Below are 15,991 nucleotides of genomic sequence, written 5' to 3' on the forward strand. Positions count from 1 at the left end.
GAGGCAAAGGCAGTGGCTTAACCATCTGAGCTCCCCACGCATTGCTCATCAGGGATAAATTTAGATCTCAGATCTTACCAGTCTAAAGAGAAACCCAGACCAATAATTCTACAAGAGAAATGTGATGACCAAAAGAATACAAGAGGGCATCAAAAATACTACTTCCTTCAACCCCCACAAGGTCATGAAAAACACACACTATCCCTATACAGCCAGATATCAGTGGAGAAAAACAAAGAGGAAAAAAAGAAACACAGATAATCAAACCTTTCTTTATCCCATTCACATCTCACGGAGCTCATCGGACTACTTTCCTTTGTAATAGTATAAGAAATCAGCTCAAATTAGCAAAAGGAAAAGAAAATTGAAAAATGCAGGGTTAATCTGCCTTCAGTTACTTATTCAAACAATGACCTCAGGAACCAGTCTCTTACAAACTCAGTTATCGTATTTTTGATATGGCTTTTTTTTTTTTTTAAGATTTATTATTTATTTGACAGAGAGAGACAGCGAGAGAGGGAATACAAGTTGGGGAAGTGAGAGAGGGAGAAGCAGGCTTCCTGCGGAGCAGGGGGCCCGATGTGGGGCTCGATCCCAGGACCCTGGGATCGTGACCTGAGCGGAAGGCAGATGCCTTAACGACTGAGCCACCCAGGCGCCCCTGATATGGCTTATTCTTAACAAGGATATCCCCAGTGATGAAAATTTGGCTCCTGAAACTGCCAGGAAAAATGTTACCAGTGTGACAGGAAAAGTGTTCTTCTTTTACCAGACTTCTAACAAAGTCTATGGCCTCTTTTTAACCAGTGACTCTTATCCCAGTTGGTCAAGTTTGGGTCATGTGATCATGTATAGGTAAGGGTTGTCTTAAACAAATTCATATGATGTTACTAAAGGATGCTGACAAAAACAGATGTCCACCACATTAGCTTTCTCCATGATACTGCTACATTTCTAGTTCTCTACTTTTGTTACTACATTTTTAGTTTCTTTCATCAGCTCTTCTTTCTTTCCACTCCATCTCCGCACATTTGATCATGTGATTTTCTTAAACCCACTTTTTGCTAATATTATACTTTCTCCCTAGATTATCTTGATTATTCACTCTGATAGTTTTCATGTTGAAACCTTTGACTCAAAATTCGTATTACCTGATCATAGTCCTGAGTTCTAGACTAGCATTCCTAATTTCCCTCTGGACTTCCTGTTTACCTTCATTGCATTCCATATCTCAGTTATTGAGTATATCAGTGCACTTAAGCTATGCACTCATCACCTATTGAATCTATCACTCATTTTTTTTTCTTAAACACTTAATTTTTTAGAGCAGTTTTTGGGTTCACAGCAAAATTAAGAAGAAGGTACAGAGATCTCCCACGTACCTCCTGCCCATACATGCACAACAGCCTCCTTCACCATCAACATCTCTTACCAGAGTAGTATATTTGCATTTGTTACAACTGAGGAACATACAATGGCACATCATAATTGTATAATGTCCATAAGTTATGTTAGGGTTCATTCTTGGTGTACATTTCATAAATTTGGACAAATGTATTCATCATTATAGTACCATATAGTGTATTTTCACTGTCCTAAAAATCCTTTGCTCATCCCACCCGCACTCTCTACCCCTGGCAACCAGTGATCCTTTTGCTGTCTCTATAGTTCTGGCTTTTCAAGAAAGCCATGTAATTGGAATTATACCATATATAGCCTTTTCATGTTGGCTTCTTTCATTTAATAATATTCACTAAATTTCTTCCATGTCTTTTCATGGCTTGATAGCTCATTTCTTTTTAGCTCTAAATAGTATTCCAATGTCTGGATGTACCACAGTTATCTATCCATTTAACCACTGAAGGACATCTTGGTTGCTTCCAAGTGTGGCAATTATGAATAAAACTGATGTAAACATCCATATGCAGGTTTCTGATTGGACATAAGTTTTCAACTCCTTTGAGTAAACAGCAGAAAGTGGAATGGTGGGATCATATGGTAAGAGTATGTTCAGTTTTTCAAGAAACTGACAAACTGTCTTCCAAAGTGGGTGTACCATTTTGCATTAACAGCCACGATTGAGAGTACTGTTGCTCCACATGCTCACCAGCATTTGGTGTTTTTAGTGTTTGAGATTTTGATCATCCTAATAGGTATGTAGTAGGTATCTTGCTGTTTTAATTTGCAATACCTGAGGACGTGTGAAATGGAGCATCTCTTCACATGTTTATTTGCCATCTGTATCTCTTCTTTGGTGAGATGATTGTTAAGGTCTTTGGCCAATTATTTCATTGAGCTGTTTGTTTTCTTATTGTTGAGTTTTAAGTGTTCTTTGTAAATTCTTAATAACAGTCTTTGATCAGAAAGGAAAAATATTTTCTTTTGCAAATATTTTGCAAATATCAGTGACTTGTTTTCTTATCAATTTTGTGTCTTAAATTTAAGTTTGTGATCTATTTTGAGTTAATTTTTGTGATGTCTGTAATGTTTGTGTCTATATTTATTTATTTATTTATTTATTTATTTATTTATTTATTTATTTATTTATGCATGTGGACGTCTAGTTATTCTTGGCATCATTTTCTGAAAAGGCTATCCTTGCTCCATTGTATTGCCTTTGCTACTTTCTTACAAAGGCTGTATTTCTGGGTCTACTTCTGAGCTTTCTAATCTGTTCCATTTTTTGGTTTATTCTTTCACTAATGCCTCACTCTCTTGATTAGTGTGGCTTTATAGTAAGTCTTGAAGTCAGATAGTGTCAGTCTTCAAATTTTGTTCTCCTTCAATTCTGTGTTGGCTGTTGTAGGTCTTTTGTGTTTTCATGTAATTCTAGAATCAGTTGTGATAACCACAAAATAGCTTGTTGTGATTTTGATGGGGATTGCATTGACTCTGTAGATAAAGTTGGGATGTCCTGACAATAGTGAGTCTTCCTATCCATGAACCTGGAATATTTCTCCATTATTTAGTTCTTTGACTTTGTTCATCAGTTTTGTAGTTTTCCCTCACACAAATCTTGTACATATTTTGTTAGATTTATATCTCTTTCAATTTTGGGGGGTGTTAATGTAAATGGCATTCTGTTAATTTTAAATTCCACCTCTTGACTACTAGTATATGTAAAGCAAAAACTTCTGTATATCAACCTTTATCTTGAAACCTTGCTATAATTGCTTATTAGTTCTATGAAGATTTTCTTATCAATTCTTTTGGATTTTCTACATAGATGATCATGTCATCTGCAAACAAAGAGTTTATTTTTTTCTTACCAATCCATGTACTTTTTATTTCCTCTGCTTGTCTTACTGCATTAGCTAAGTCTTATAGTATGATGTTCAATTGGAATGGTGAAACAGATATCCTCGTCTGGGGTTCCTGCTCTAAGCAGAAAGATGCCAGGTTTTCATCATTAAGTTTGATATTAGCTGTAGCTTTTTTGTTCATGTTCTTTACCCATTTGAGGAAGTCCCCCTCTATTCCTAGTTTCCAAACAGTTTTTTATCATGAATGGGTGTTGGATATTATCAACTGCTTTTTCTGCATCTATCAATATTACCATGAGGTTTGTTTTTGTTTTGGCCTAATGATATGATTACATTAATTGATTCTTAAATCTTCAAACAGCTTTTGATACCTGAGATAATCCCACTTGGTTGTAAGATATAATTCTTTTTATATATTGTTGGATTCAAGTTGCTAATATTTTGTTGAGAATATTTGCATCTACATTTATGAACAATATTTGTGTAGTTTTCTTGTTATTTCTTCGGTTTTTGTATTAGGCTAATGCTGGCCTTATAGAATGAGTTAAGAAGTATTCCCACTGCTTCTACCCTCTAAAAGAGATGGTGAAAATTCATATAATTTCTTTATTAAATGTTAAAATTTGGTATAATTCACCACTGAACACATTTGGGTCTGGTGTTTTCTGTTTTAGAAAGTTATTAGTCACTGATTCAATCATTTAACAGATATAACCCTATCCAGGTGGTCTATTTCTTTTTTTTTTTTAATTTAAATTCAATAGCCAACATATAGTACATTAGTTTTTGATACTGTGTTCAATGATTCATTAGTTGCATATAATACCCAGTGCTCATCACATCACATGCCCTCCTTAATGCCCATCATCCAGTTACCCCATCCCCCTACCCACCTCCCTTTCCGCAACCCTGTTTGTTTCCCAGAGTCAAGAGTCTCTCATGATTTGTCTCCCTCTCTGATTTCTTCCCAATCAGTTTTCCCTCCCTTCCCCTATGATCCACTGTGCTATTTTTTATATTCCACATATGAGTGAAACCATATGATAATTGTCTTTCTCTGACTTACCTCACTTAGCATAATACCCTCCAGTTCCATCCATGTCAACGTAAATGGTAGGTATTCATCCCCTCTGGTGGTCTATTTCTTCTTGTGTGATTTTGGCAGTATGTGTCTTTCAAGAAATTGGTCCATTTCATATAAGTTATCAAATTTGTCAGTACAGAGTTGTTCAGGGTATTCTTTTATTATTCTTTCAATGGTCCACAGGATTTTTAGTGATGCCTCCTCTTGCATTTTGTGTCTGCTTTCTTTTCTTCTTAGTTAACTTGGCTACTGGCTTATTTATTGTATTAATCTTTTCTAAGAACCAGCTTTTGGTTTCATTGATTTTCTATATTGTTTACTTATTTTTATTTTATTGTATTCTTCTCTAATTTGTATTATTTCTTTTGTTCTTCTTAGTATAGATTTAATTTGTTCTTTTTATAGTTTCCTTAGGTGAAAACCTAGATTATTGATTTCCAATCTTTCTTTTTTTTTTTTCTTTTCAAAGTAGTGGGGTTTTTTTTATTTTTTTATTGTTATGTTAATCCCCATACATTACATCATTAGTTTTAGATGTAGTGTTCCATGATTCATTGTTTGTGCATAACACCCAGTGCTCCATGCAGAACGTGCCCTCTTTAATACCCATCACCAGGCTAACCCATCCTCCCACCCTCCCCTCTAGAACCCTCAGTTTGTTTTTCAGAGTCCATCATCTCTCATGGTTTGTCTACCCCTTCGATTTCCCCCCTTCATTCTTCCCGTCCGGTATCCTCTTTTTTTTCTTAACATATATTGCATTATTTGTTTCATAGGTACAGATCTGAGATTCAACAGTCTTGCACAATTCACAGCACTTACCAGAGCACATACCCTCCCCAGTGTCTATCACTTTTCTAATGTATGTATCAATGGTATAAACTTCTCTCTAAACACTGTTTTCACTACATCCCACAAATTTTGGTAAGTTGTGTTTTCATTTTTACTTAGTTCAAAGTATTTTAAAATTTCTCTTGAAATTCTTTTGTTTGCCCCATGTATTATTTACAAATGTGGATCTTGGCAGGTTTCAGTTGTCTTTTTTTTTAAAGATTTTTTTTTTATTTATTTATTTGAGAGAGAGAGAATGAGAGACAGAGAGCACGAGAGGGAAGAGGGCAGAGGGAGAAGCAGACCCCCTGCTGAGCAGGGAGCCTGATGTGGGACTCGATCCCGGGACTCCAGGATCATGACCTGAGCCGAAGGCAGTCGCTTAACCAACTGAGCCACCCAGGCGCCCAGGTTTCAGTTGTCTTTGTGTTATTTTTATATAGATTAAGTGCATTATTGTCTGAGAGCATCATTGTATGATTTTTTTTTAAGTCCTTAAATTTCTTAAAGTGAGTTTTATGATCTAGAATGTGGTTTATCCTGGTGAATGTTACATATATGTCTAAGAAGGTTGTATATTCTGTGGGTGTTGGATGAAATAGGATGAAATAGAAGACAATTATATCTGGTTGATTGATGATGTTGTTGACATCAACTATGTCCTTACTAATTTTCTGCCTGCTGAATCTGTTATTTTGTGATAGTGGGGCCTCAATTCTCCAACTGTGATAGTAGATTCATCTATTCCTTTTTCAGTTGCATTAGTTTTTGCCTCATGTATCTTGACACTCTATTGTTAGGCACATAGATATTAAAATTTATGTCTTCTTAAAGCATTGACTTTCTTATCATTTTGTACTGACCTAATTTATTCCTGATCATTTTCCTTGCTTTGAATTCTGTTCTATCTAAAAATAAAGCTAATGCTGCTTTCTTGTCATTAATTTTAACATGGTTATTTTTCTTCATCCATTTGCTTTTGTTCTATATACAACATGATATTTAAAGTGGGCTTCATGTGAACAACATATAGTCGGGTCTTGTTTTTCATCCTGTGAAAATTGACTTGAGTTGATGTTTAGACTATTTGACATTCAAAGTGATTATTGAAAAATTTGAATTTATATCTACTATAATTGTTACTTTTCCTATTTTTTCCTTTGTTCTTTGTTCCCATTTCTGTCATTTTTTTGGTCTTTAGTGGTTTTTTTTTTATTTTTATTTTAAATCCAGTTAGTTAACATACAGTGTTATATTAGTTTCAGGTGTATGATAATAGTAATTTAGCACTTCCATACATCACCCTCTACTCATCACAACAGGTGCATTCCTTAATATCCATCACCTACTTAACTCATCCCCCTACCCACTTCCCCTCTGGTAACCATTAGTTTATTCTCTATAGTTAAGAGTGTGTTTCTTTGTGGTTTTGAACACTACGTCAAAAACTAATGATGTATGGGGCGCCTGGGTGGCTCAGTGGTTAAGCATCTGCCTTCAGCTCAGGTCATGATCCCGGGTTCCTGGGATTGAGCCCCGTGTCGGGCTCCCTGCTCAGCCAGGAGCCTGCTTCTCCCTCTCCCACTCCCCCTGCTTGTGTTCTCTCTCTAGCTGTCTCTCTCTCTCTCTGTTAAATAAATAAAATCTTAAAAAAAAAAAACTAATGATGTACTATATGTTGCCTAACTGAACATAAAAAAAAAAGAAAAAGCCTGTTTCTTGCTTTGTCCCTCTTTTTTTTTCCCTTTGCTCCTTTGTTTTGTTTTTTTAAATGTCATATATGAGTGAAATCATATGGTATCTGTCTTTCTCTGACTTATTTTGCTTCACATAATAGTCTCTAACTCTATTCACGTTGTTGCAAATAGCAAGATTTTATTTTTTATGGATGAATAATATTCTATGATATATATTAAGTCTTTTAGTTTTGTTGATTGTTTCCTTCGCCATGCAGAAGTTTTTATCCTGATGAGGTCCCAATAGTTTATTTTTGCTTTTGTTTCCCTTGCCTCAGGAGACATATTTAGAAAGAAGTTGCTATGGCTGATGTCAAAGAGGTTACCTCCTGTGTTCTCCTCTAGGATTTTTAAGGTCTCAAGTCTCATATTTAGGGATTTCTTCCATTTTGAATTTACTTTTGTATATAGCGTAAGAAAGTGGTCCAGTTTCACTCTTGCATGTTGCTGTTCAGTTTTCCCGACACCATTTCTTGAAGACACTTTTTTCCATTGGATATTCTGTCCTGCTTTGTTGAAGATTAATTGGCTATATAATTGTGGGGTCCTTTTCGGGTTTTCTATTCTGTTCTATTATTCTATGTGTCCATTTTTTGTGACAGTACTATACTGTTTTGATCACTACAGCTTTGTAATATAACTTGAAGTCTGAAATTATGATGTCTCCAGCTTTTTTTTCCCAAGATTGCTTTGTCTATTTAGGTCTTTAGTGGTTCCATATAATTTTTTTAGAATTTTTTGTTCTATTTCTGTGAAAAATATGTTGGTATTTTTATAGGAATTGCATTGAATGTGTAGATTTCTTTGGGTAGTAGAAACATTTTAAGAATATGTATTCTTCTAATTCATAAGTATGAAATGTCTTTACATTTCTTTGTGCCCTCTTCAATTTTTTCAACAGTGTTTTTTAGTTTTCAGAGTACAGGTCATTCACCTCTTTGGTTAGGCTTATTCCTAGCTATCTTATGCTTTTTGGTACAATTATGAATGGGGTTGATTCCTTAATTTCGCTTTCTGCTGCTTTGTTATTAGTGTATAGATATGCAATGGATTTGTATACCTTGACTTTGTATCCTGTGACCTTACTGAATTTGTTTATCAGTTCTAGCAGTTATTTGGTGGAGTCTTTTAGATAATCTACGTAGACTATCATGTCATCTACAAATAGTGAAAGTTTAACTTCTTCCTTATTGATTTAGATGCCTTATATTTCTTTTTTTTTAATTTTTATTATTATTCTTTTTTTTGCCTAAAACTTTAAGTTCTATGTTAACAAGACATCCCCTGTCTTGTTCCTGACCATAAAGGAAAGGCACTGTTTTTCCCCATTGAGTATATCCACTGTGGATTTTTCATATATAGTCTTTATTATGTTAGGGTATGTTCATTCTAAACCTATCTTGTTGAGGGTTTTTGTCATGAATGAATCGAATACTTTTTCTACATCTATTGACATGACCATATGGTTTCTATCCTTTCTTTTATTAATGTGGTGTATCATGTTGTTTGATTAGGAGTATTGAACCACACTTGCAACCCATAAATAAATCCCACTTGATCATGGTGAATGATTCTTTTAATGTACTGTTGGATTTGGTTTGTTACTATTTTATTGAGAATTTTTGCATCCCTGTTCATCAAGGATATTGGCCTGTAGTTCTCTTTTTGGGGGTGTCTCTCTGGTTTTGGTGTTAGAGTAATGCTGGCCTTATAGAATGAATTTGGAAGTTTTCCTTCCTTTTCTATTCTCTGGACTACTTTGAGAAGAATAGGTATTAACTGTATTTGGTAGAATTCACCTGTGAAGACATCTGGCCCTGGACTTTTGTTGGTTGGAAGTCTTTGATTACTGATTTAATTTCTTTGCTGGTTATGGGTCTGTTTAAATTTTCTATTTCTTCCTGTTTCAGTTTTTGTAGTTTTTATGTTTCTAGGAATTTATCCATTTTTTCCAGGTTGTCCAATTTGTTGGCATAAAATTTTTCATAATATTCTCTTATATTTGTTTGTTTTCCTGTAGGGTTAGTTGTTATTTCTCTTCTCAAATTTGTGATTTTATTTGAGTCCTTTATCTTTTCTTTTTGATAAGTCTAGCTAGAGGTTTATCAATTTTATTAATTTTTTTCAAGGAACAAACTCCTTGTTTCATTGATCTGTCCTATTGTTTTTTTAGTTTCTCTATCATTTATTTCTGCTCTAATCTTTATTATTTCCTTCCTTCTGTTGGCTCTAGGTTTTGTTTTGTTCTTTTTATACCTCGTAGGTATATAATTAGGTTGTTTATTTGGGATTTTCCTTGCTTTTTGAGGTAGGCCTGAGGCCTGTATTCCTATAGATTTCCCTCTTAGGACTGCTTTTGCTGCATCTCAAAGGTTTTGGAACACTGTGTTTTCATTTTCATTTGTTTCCATTTATTTTTTAATTTCTTTTTGATTTCCTGATTGACCTATTCATTGTTCACTAGCATGCTTTTTAATCTTCATGTATTAGTGGTCTTTCAAATTTTTTTCTTGTGGCTGACTTCTAGTTTCATAGCATTGATCAGAAGAGATGCACAGTATGATTTCTATCTTTTTGTATTTGTTGAGGCCTGCTTTGTGACCTAGTATGTGATCTATTCTGGAGAACGTTCCATGTGCACTTGAAAAGAATGTGTATTCTGGTGTTTTAGGATGGAATGTTCTGAATATATCTGTTAAGTCCATCTGGTCCAGTGTGTCACTCAAAACCACTGTTCCCTTGTTTATTTTCTGTTTAGAGGATCTGTCCATTGATAAAAGTCAGGTGTTAAAGTCTCCTACTATTATTAATTACTTAACTACTATTAATTAATTAACTACTATTATCAATAAGTTATTTTATGTTTGTTATTGATTGTTTTATATAATTAGGTGCTCCCATGTTGGGTGCATAAATATTTACAATTGTTCTATCTTCTTGTTGGATTGTCCCTTCTATGCATACATAATACCCTTCTTTGTCTTTTTTTTTTATATAATCTTTGTTTTAAAGTCTAGTTTGTCCAAAATAAGTATTGCTACCCCAGCTTTCTTTCAAAATCTATTTGCATAGCAGGGAGAGAAACAGACTCTCACATCAGGGAGCCTTCATGGGAAAGAAAAATCCCCATAACATTTGGCTTTGAAACCCAGAGGGACCAAATTTCATGATTTCTTAAAATCAGCAGGGCTTAAAACCTGTAACCTTAAAAATCAGCAAGTCTAGGAGAGCTGAAAGAGTGAGAGGAAACTGAGTCCTAACCCTAAAGAGACAGCACAACAAACACCCTTGCAGAGATACAGTACAAAAGGAGTAGTTTGAAAAATTCCTGGCCTAAAAGGAAGAGAGATTTGTTTACTAATCTCAGAGCACATGCTGGAGGGTCAGGGAGCCTTGGAGACTTCTCAAGAAAAAAAAAGAGAACTGGCAGGTGCCATTTTCCTCCTTGCCCCCAGCACAAAGGGATACCTGTGGGAACCAGCACTACACTGGCTACCTAACTTGCAAACAGGATACCCCAGCCACAGGTTCTCCTGTGTATATGTCTCATCCAGCCAGGCTTCAGCTCCAGGTCTACTCCCAAAGAAGACCTACCTAAACCTTGCTAATAGCTGATATCCTGCCTCTACCTGCTTCTGCAGATCTGGCCCCTCCATCCTGGCCTGCCTCAGTCAAGCAGCTGCAGGTCCCCTTAGTCTAGCAGGGACCTTGCTGGCATCATGTGCCCCACCTCCACATTCTCCTGTAGTCAGTGCTACTGCATCTCTAGCAAATGCCTGGTCTGACTCAACTTAAGGCCAAGGAGGCTCCTTACTGGCCCACTAACAACACAGGGACCAAACGATGCTCAACAACAGGCAAAGAGAGCCATTGCAGATGATGGGGTGAAAACAAAAAAGGCTTACCCACAACAGGAGGGCACACACAACACACATAGGAGACACCCTTGAAGTGTAGGGATCTGGTGAACAAAGAACACTGCACTTCAGGGCACTACAGACATCTTCTACATGAGGCCACTGCTTTCAAGAGCAGTTTCATTTTCCTAACACATAGAAACAAACACAGATTTAGACAATATGAAGAGAGAGAAGAATATGTCCCAAATGAAAGAATGGGACAAAATCATAGCCAGAGACATAAACAAAATGGAGATAAATAATGTTTCTGATAGAGAATTTAAAAAATAATGGTCATAGAGATACTCAATAGACTTGAGAAAAGAGTGGAGGACCAGAGTGAGACCCTTAATTAAGAGATAAAAAACATGAAAAAGAATCAATCAGAAATGAAAATCTCAAAATGAAAATAAAAATACACTAGACAGACTAAACAGTACACTAGAGAAAGTGTAAGAATGGATCAGTGACCTGGAGAACACTATAGTAGAAAGCTGTCAAGCTGAAAAGGAGAAAAAAAAATAATGGATGAAAATAGGGAACTCATTGACACCATCAGTGTAATAACATTCACACTATATGTATCTCAGAAGAAAAAGAAAGAGAAAAGGGGACAGAAAATTTATTTGAAGAAGTAATAGCTGAAAATTTTACAAATTTATGAGAGGAGACAGAAATCCAGATCCAGGAGGCACAGGGAGCCCCCAATAAAATCAAACCAAGGATGTCCACACCAAGACACATAGTAATTAAAATGGCAAAAAGTAGTGATAAAGAGAGAATTTTTAAAGCAGTGAAAGAAAATAAAACAGTTACATACAAGGGAAAACCCACAAAGTTATCAGCTGATTTTTCAACAGAAAATTTTAGGCCAGAAGAAAGTGGCATGATATATTCAAACTGCTGAAAGAATTAAAAAAACAAAAAACAAACAAAACAAAACAAAACAGAACACAAAAAAACATAAACCTGGTTCCAAGACTATTCTATCCAGCAAGACTATCATTCAGAATAGAAGGTATTTTAAGAGTTTTCCAGAGGACAAAAGTTAAAGGAATTCACTACCACTAAACCAGCCCTACAACAAATGTTAAAGGGGACTCTCTGAATGGAAAGCAAAGACCACAAGTAGGAGTGAGAAAACCAGGAAACACAAAAGCAGCAAAAATAGTTTATCTGTAAAAATCAGTCTAGGTATTCACAAAATAGAAGGATATAAAGTATGACACCATATACCTAAACCATGGTGGAGGGAGGAGTAAAGAATAGGTTCAAACTTAAGTGGTCATCAACTTAATATAGACTGAAATATGCTAAGATGTTATATACAAACCTTATGGTAACCACAAATCAAAAGCTTCTAATAGACATACAAAAAATAGAGCAAGGAATCCAAGTATATCACTAAAGAAATCAACAATGCATGAGATAAGAGACCAAGATAAAAAAATAAAGAGAAAAACTACAAAACCATAAAACAAGTAACAAAATACCAATAAATACATACCTATCAATAATTACTGTTAATGTAAATTGACTAAATGTTCCAATCAAAAGACATAGAATGACAGTGGCTAAAAAAGCAAGACCCATCTATATGCTGCCTACAAGAGACACAATTCACATACAGATTGGAAGTGAAGGGATAGAAAGGTATTTGTTATGCAAATGAACATGAAAAAAAGCTAGGACAGCAGTACTTGTATCAGACAAAATAGACTTTAAAACAAAGAGTATAATAAAAGACAAAGAAGGACACTATATAATCATAAAGAGAAGAATTTAACAAGAAGATGTAACAATTATAAAGATTTATTCAACCAATATGGGAACACCCAAATACATAAAACAGCTAATAACAAACATAAAGAAAGTAATCAATAGTAATGCAATAATAGAAGACTTTAACAACCCGCTCACATCAATGGATAAATTATTCAACCAGTCAGCAAGGAAATAGTGACTTTGAAACACACATTGGACCAGATGGATCTAACAGTTATATTTACAACATTCCATCCTAAAAGAACAGACTACAGATTTTTTTCAAGTGCACATGAAACATATTAGGTCACATATTAAGCCACAAAACAAGTCTCAACAAATTCAAAGAGATAAAAGTCATACCATGAATATTTTCTGACCACAATACTATGAAACTAGAAATTAACCACAAGAAAAAATCTGAAGAGACCACAAATACATGGAGGTTAAACAACGAGCTTCTCAACAATGACCAGGACAGCCAAATAAGCAGAGGAAACCAAAAAATACATGGAGACAAATGAAAATGAAAACACAATGGTCAAAAATCTTTGGAATGCAGCAAAAGCTGTTCTAGAGGGAAGTTTGTAGCAATATAGGCAAGGAAAGTCTCAGAAAAAACAACCTAATCTTATACCGAAAGGAGATAAAAAAGAAGACCAAACCAAACCCCAAACCAGTAGAAGGAAATAATATACATTATGACAGAAATAAATGAAATAAAAACTAAAAAGCAATAGAACAGATCAATGAAACCAGGAGCTGGTTCTCTGAAAAGAGCAACAAAATTGACAAACCTTTAGCCAGAATTATAAAAAAATGAAGCAAAGCAAAACAGAAAAACAAAACTCAAATAAAATCACAAATGAGAGAAATAAAAACCGACACCACAGAAATACAAAGGATTATAAGAGAATATTGTGAAAAAATATATGTTAACAAATTGGAGAATCTAGATGAAAGGTATAAATACCTGGAAACATGTAATCTCCCCAAACTGAATCAGGAATAAACAGAAAATTTTAATAGACTGATTTCAGCAATGAAATTGAATCAGTAATAAACTCCCAACAAATAAAATCTAGGACCAGATGGCTTCGTAGGTGAATTTTTCCAAATATTAAAGAAGAGTTAATGCCTATTCTTCTCAAACTATTCCAAAAAAAAAAAGGAAGGAAAACTTCCAAATTCATAGTATGAGGTCTTATTACCCTGGCACAAAAACCAGATAAAGATACCCCAAAAAAGAGTGCAGACCACTATCTCTGATGAACATAGATACTAAAAACAAAATATCAGCAATCTCATTCAACAATACATTAAAGAAATCGTTCACCATGACCAAGTGGGACTTATTCCTGGGATGCAAAGGTGGTTCAATATTCACAAATTAATCAACATGATACATCACATCCATAAGAGAAAGGATAAAAATCATATGATCATTTCAATACACGCAGAAAAACCATCTGACAAAATACAACATCCATTCACAATTAAAAAAAAAAAAACACTTCAACAAAGTGGATTTGGAGGGAACTTACTTCAATATAATAAAGGCCATATATGAAAAACCCGCAGCAAACATCATGCCCAATGGGGAGAAAACTGAGAGCTTTTCACCTGAGCTCAGGAACAAGACAAGGATATCCACTCTCACCATTTTTATTCAACACAGTGCTGGAAACACTAGCCATAGCAATCAGACAACAAAAAGAAATAAAACGTACCCAAATCAGTAAGGAAGAAGTCAAACTTTTAATACTAACAGATGATATGATACCACATATAAAAACCTTAAAGAGTCCACCAAAAAACTACTAGAATTTATAAACGAATTTAGTAAAGTCACTAGGATACAAAATCAATGTATAGAAATCTGTTGCATTTCTATACACTAATAACGAAGCAGCAAAAAGAGAAATTAAGAAAACAATCCCATTTACAAGGGCATCAAAAAGAATAAAATGCCCAGGAATAAACCTAACCAAGAAGGTACAATACTTGTACCTGAAAACTATAGAACATTGATGAAAGAAATTGAAGATGACACAAATGGAAAGATATTCCAAGCTTGGGGTGCCTGGGTGGCTCAGTCTGTTAAGCATCTGCCTTCAGCTCAGGTCATGATCCCAGGGCCCTGGGATTGAACCCTGTGTTGGGCTCCCTTCTCAGCGGGGAGTCTGCTTCTCCTTCTCCCTCTGCCACCACCCCCACTCATGCTTTTTCACGTGTGCTTGCACTCTCTGTCTCTCAAATAAAAAAAAATCTTAAAAAAATATATTCCAATCTCATGGATGGAAGAATAAATATTGTTAGAATGCCTATACTACCCAAAGCAACCTGCACATTTAATGCAATCCCTATCAAAATACCAACAGCATTTTTTACAGAACTAGGACAAATAATTCAAAATTTGTATGGAAACGTGAAAGATCCTGAATAGCCAAAGTAATCTTAAAAACAAGAATAAAACTGGAGGTGTATCACAATCCTACAAGATACACTACCAAGTTAGAGTAATGAAAACAGTGTGGTACTGGCACAAATATAGAACAGAGATCAATGGAACAAAATAAAGAACCCAGAAATAAACCCATGATTATACATTAATCTTCTGAAAAGGAGGAAAAAATATGCATTGGGAAAAATACAGTTGCTTCATCAAATAGTGCTGAGAAAACTGGACAGGTATATGCAAAAGAATGAAACCAAACTACTTTCTTACACCAGATATAAAATAAACTCAAAATGGATTAAGGATATACATATGAAACTTGAAACCATATATACGTGTATGTATGTATATACTTATACACACACGCTATGGAATATTACAGCCACAAAAAGGAGTGAATTCACGCCATTTGCAACAACATGGATGAATCTAGAAAATACAATTCTAAATGAAATGTCAGAGAAAGACAAATACCATATGATTTTATTCATATGAGGAATTTAGGAAACAAAACAAATGAACAAAAGAAAAGAAGTGACATATTAAGAAGCAGACTCTTAACTATAGAGAACAAACTCTTGGTTACCTGCTGATGATGGGTGGGTGGGGTTGGATGAAATAAGTGAAGGGGATTAAGAACACACTCATCATAATGAGCACTGAGCAATGTATAGAATTGCTGAATCGCTATACTGTACACCTGAAACTAATATAACACTGTAGGTCAACTATACTGGAATTAAAATATTTAAAATTTGAAAAGAGTGTCTTTGGATAGTGGGAGATGATAGCATGTATGTTGGGGTAGGGATTCTGGGGAAAGTAAAGCAAATAAGAAACTAAGAATGGTGAAAATAAAAAATATTTAACTGAGAATTAGAGCTCCTTTTCATTGTTAGGTTTAAGAACTAATACAAATCTGAAAATCAGTGAAGTAATGAGAAAAATGTAACATG

The sequence above is a fragment of the Leptonychotes weddellii genome, chromosome 7 (genome assembly GCF_054177405.1).
Source record: "Leptonychotes weddellii isolate Sample4059 chromosome 7, ASM5417740v2, whole genome shotgun sequence".
Taxonomy (NCBI): domain Eukaryota; kingdom Metazoa; phylum Chordata; class Mammalia; order Carnivora; family Phocidae; genus Leptonychotes; species Leptonychotes weddellii.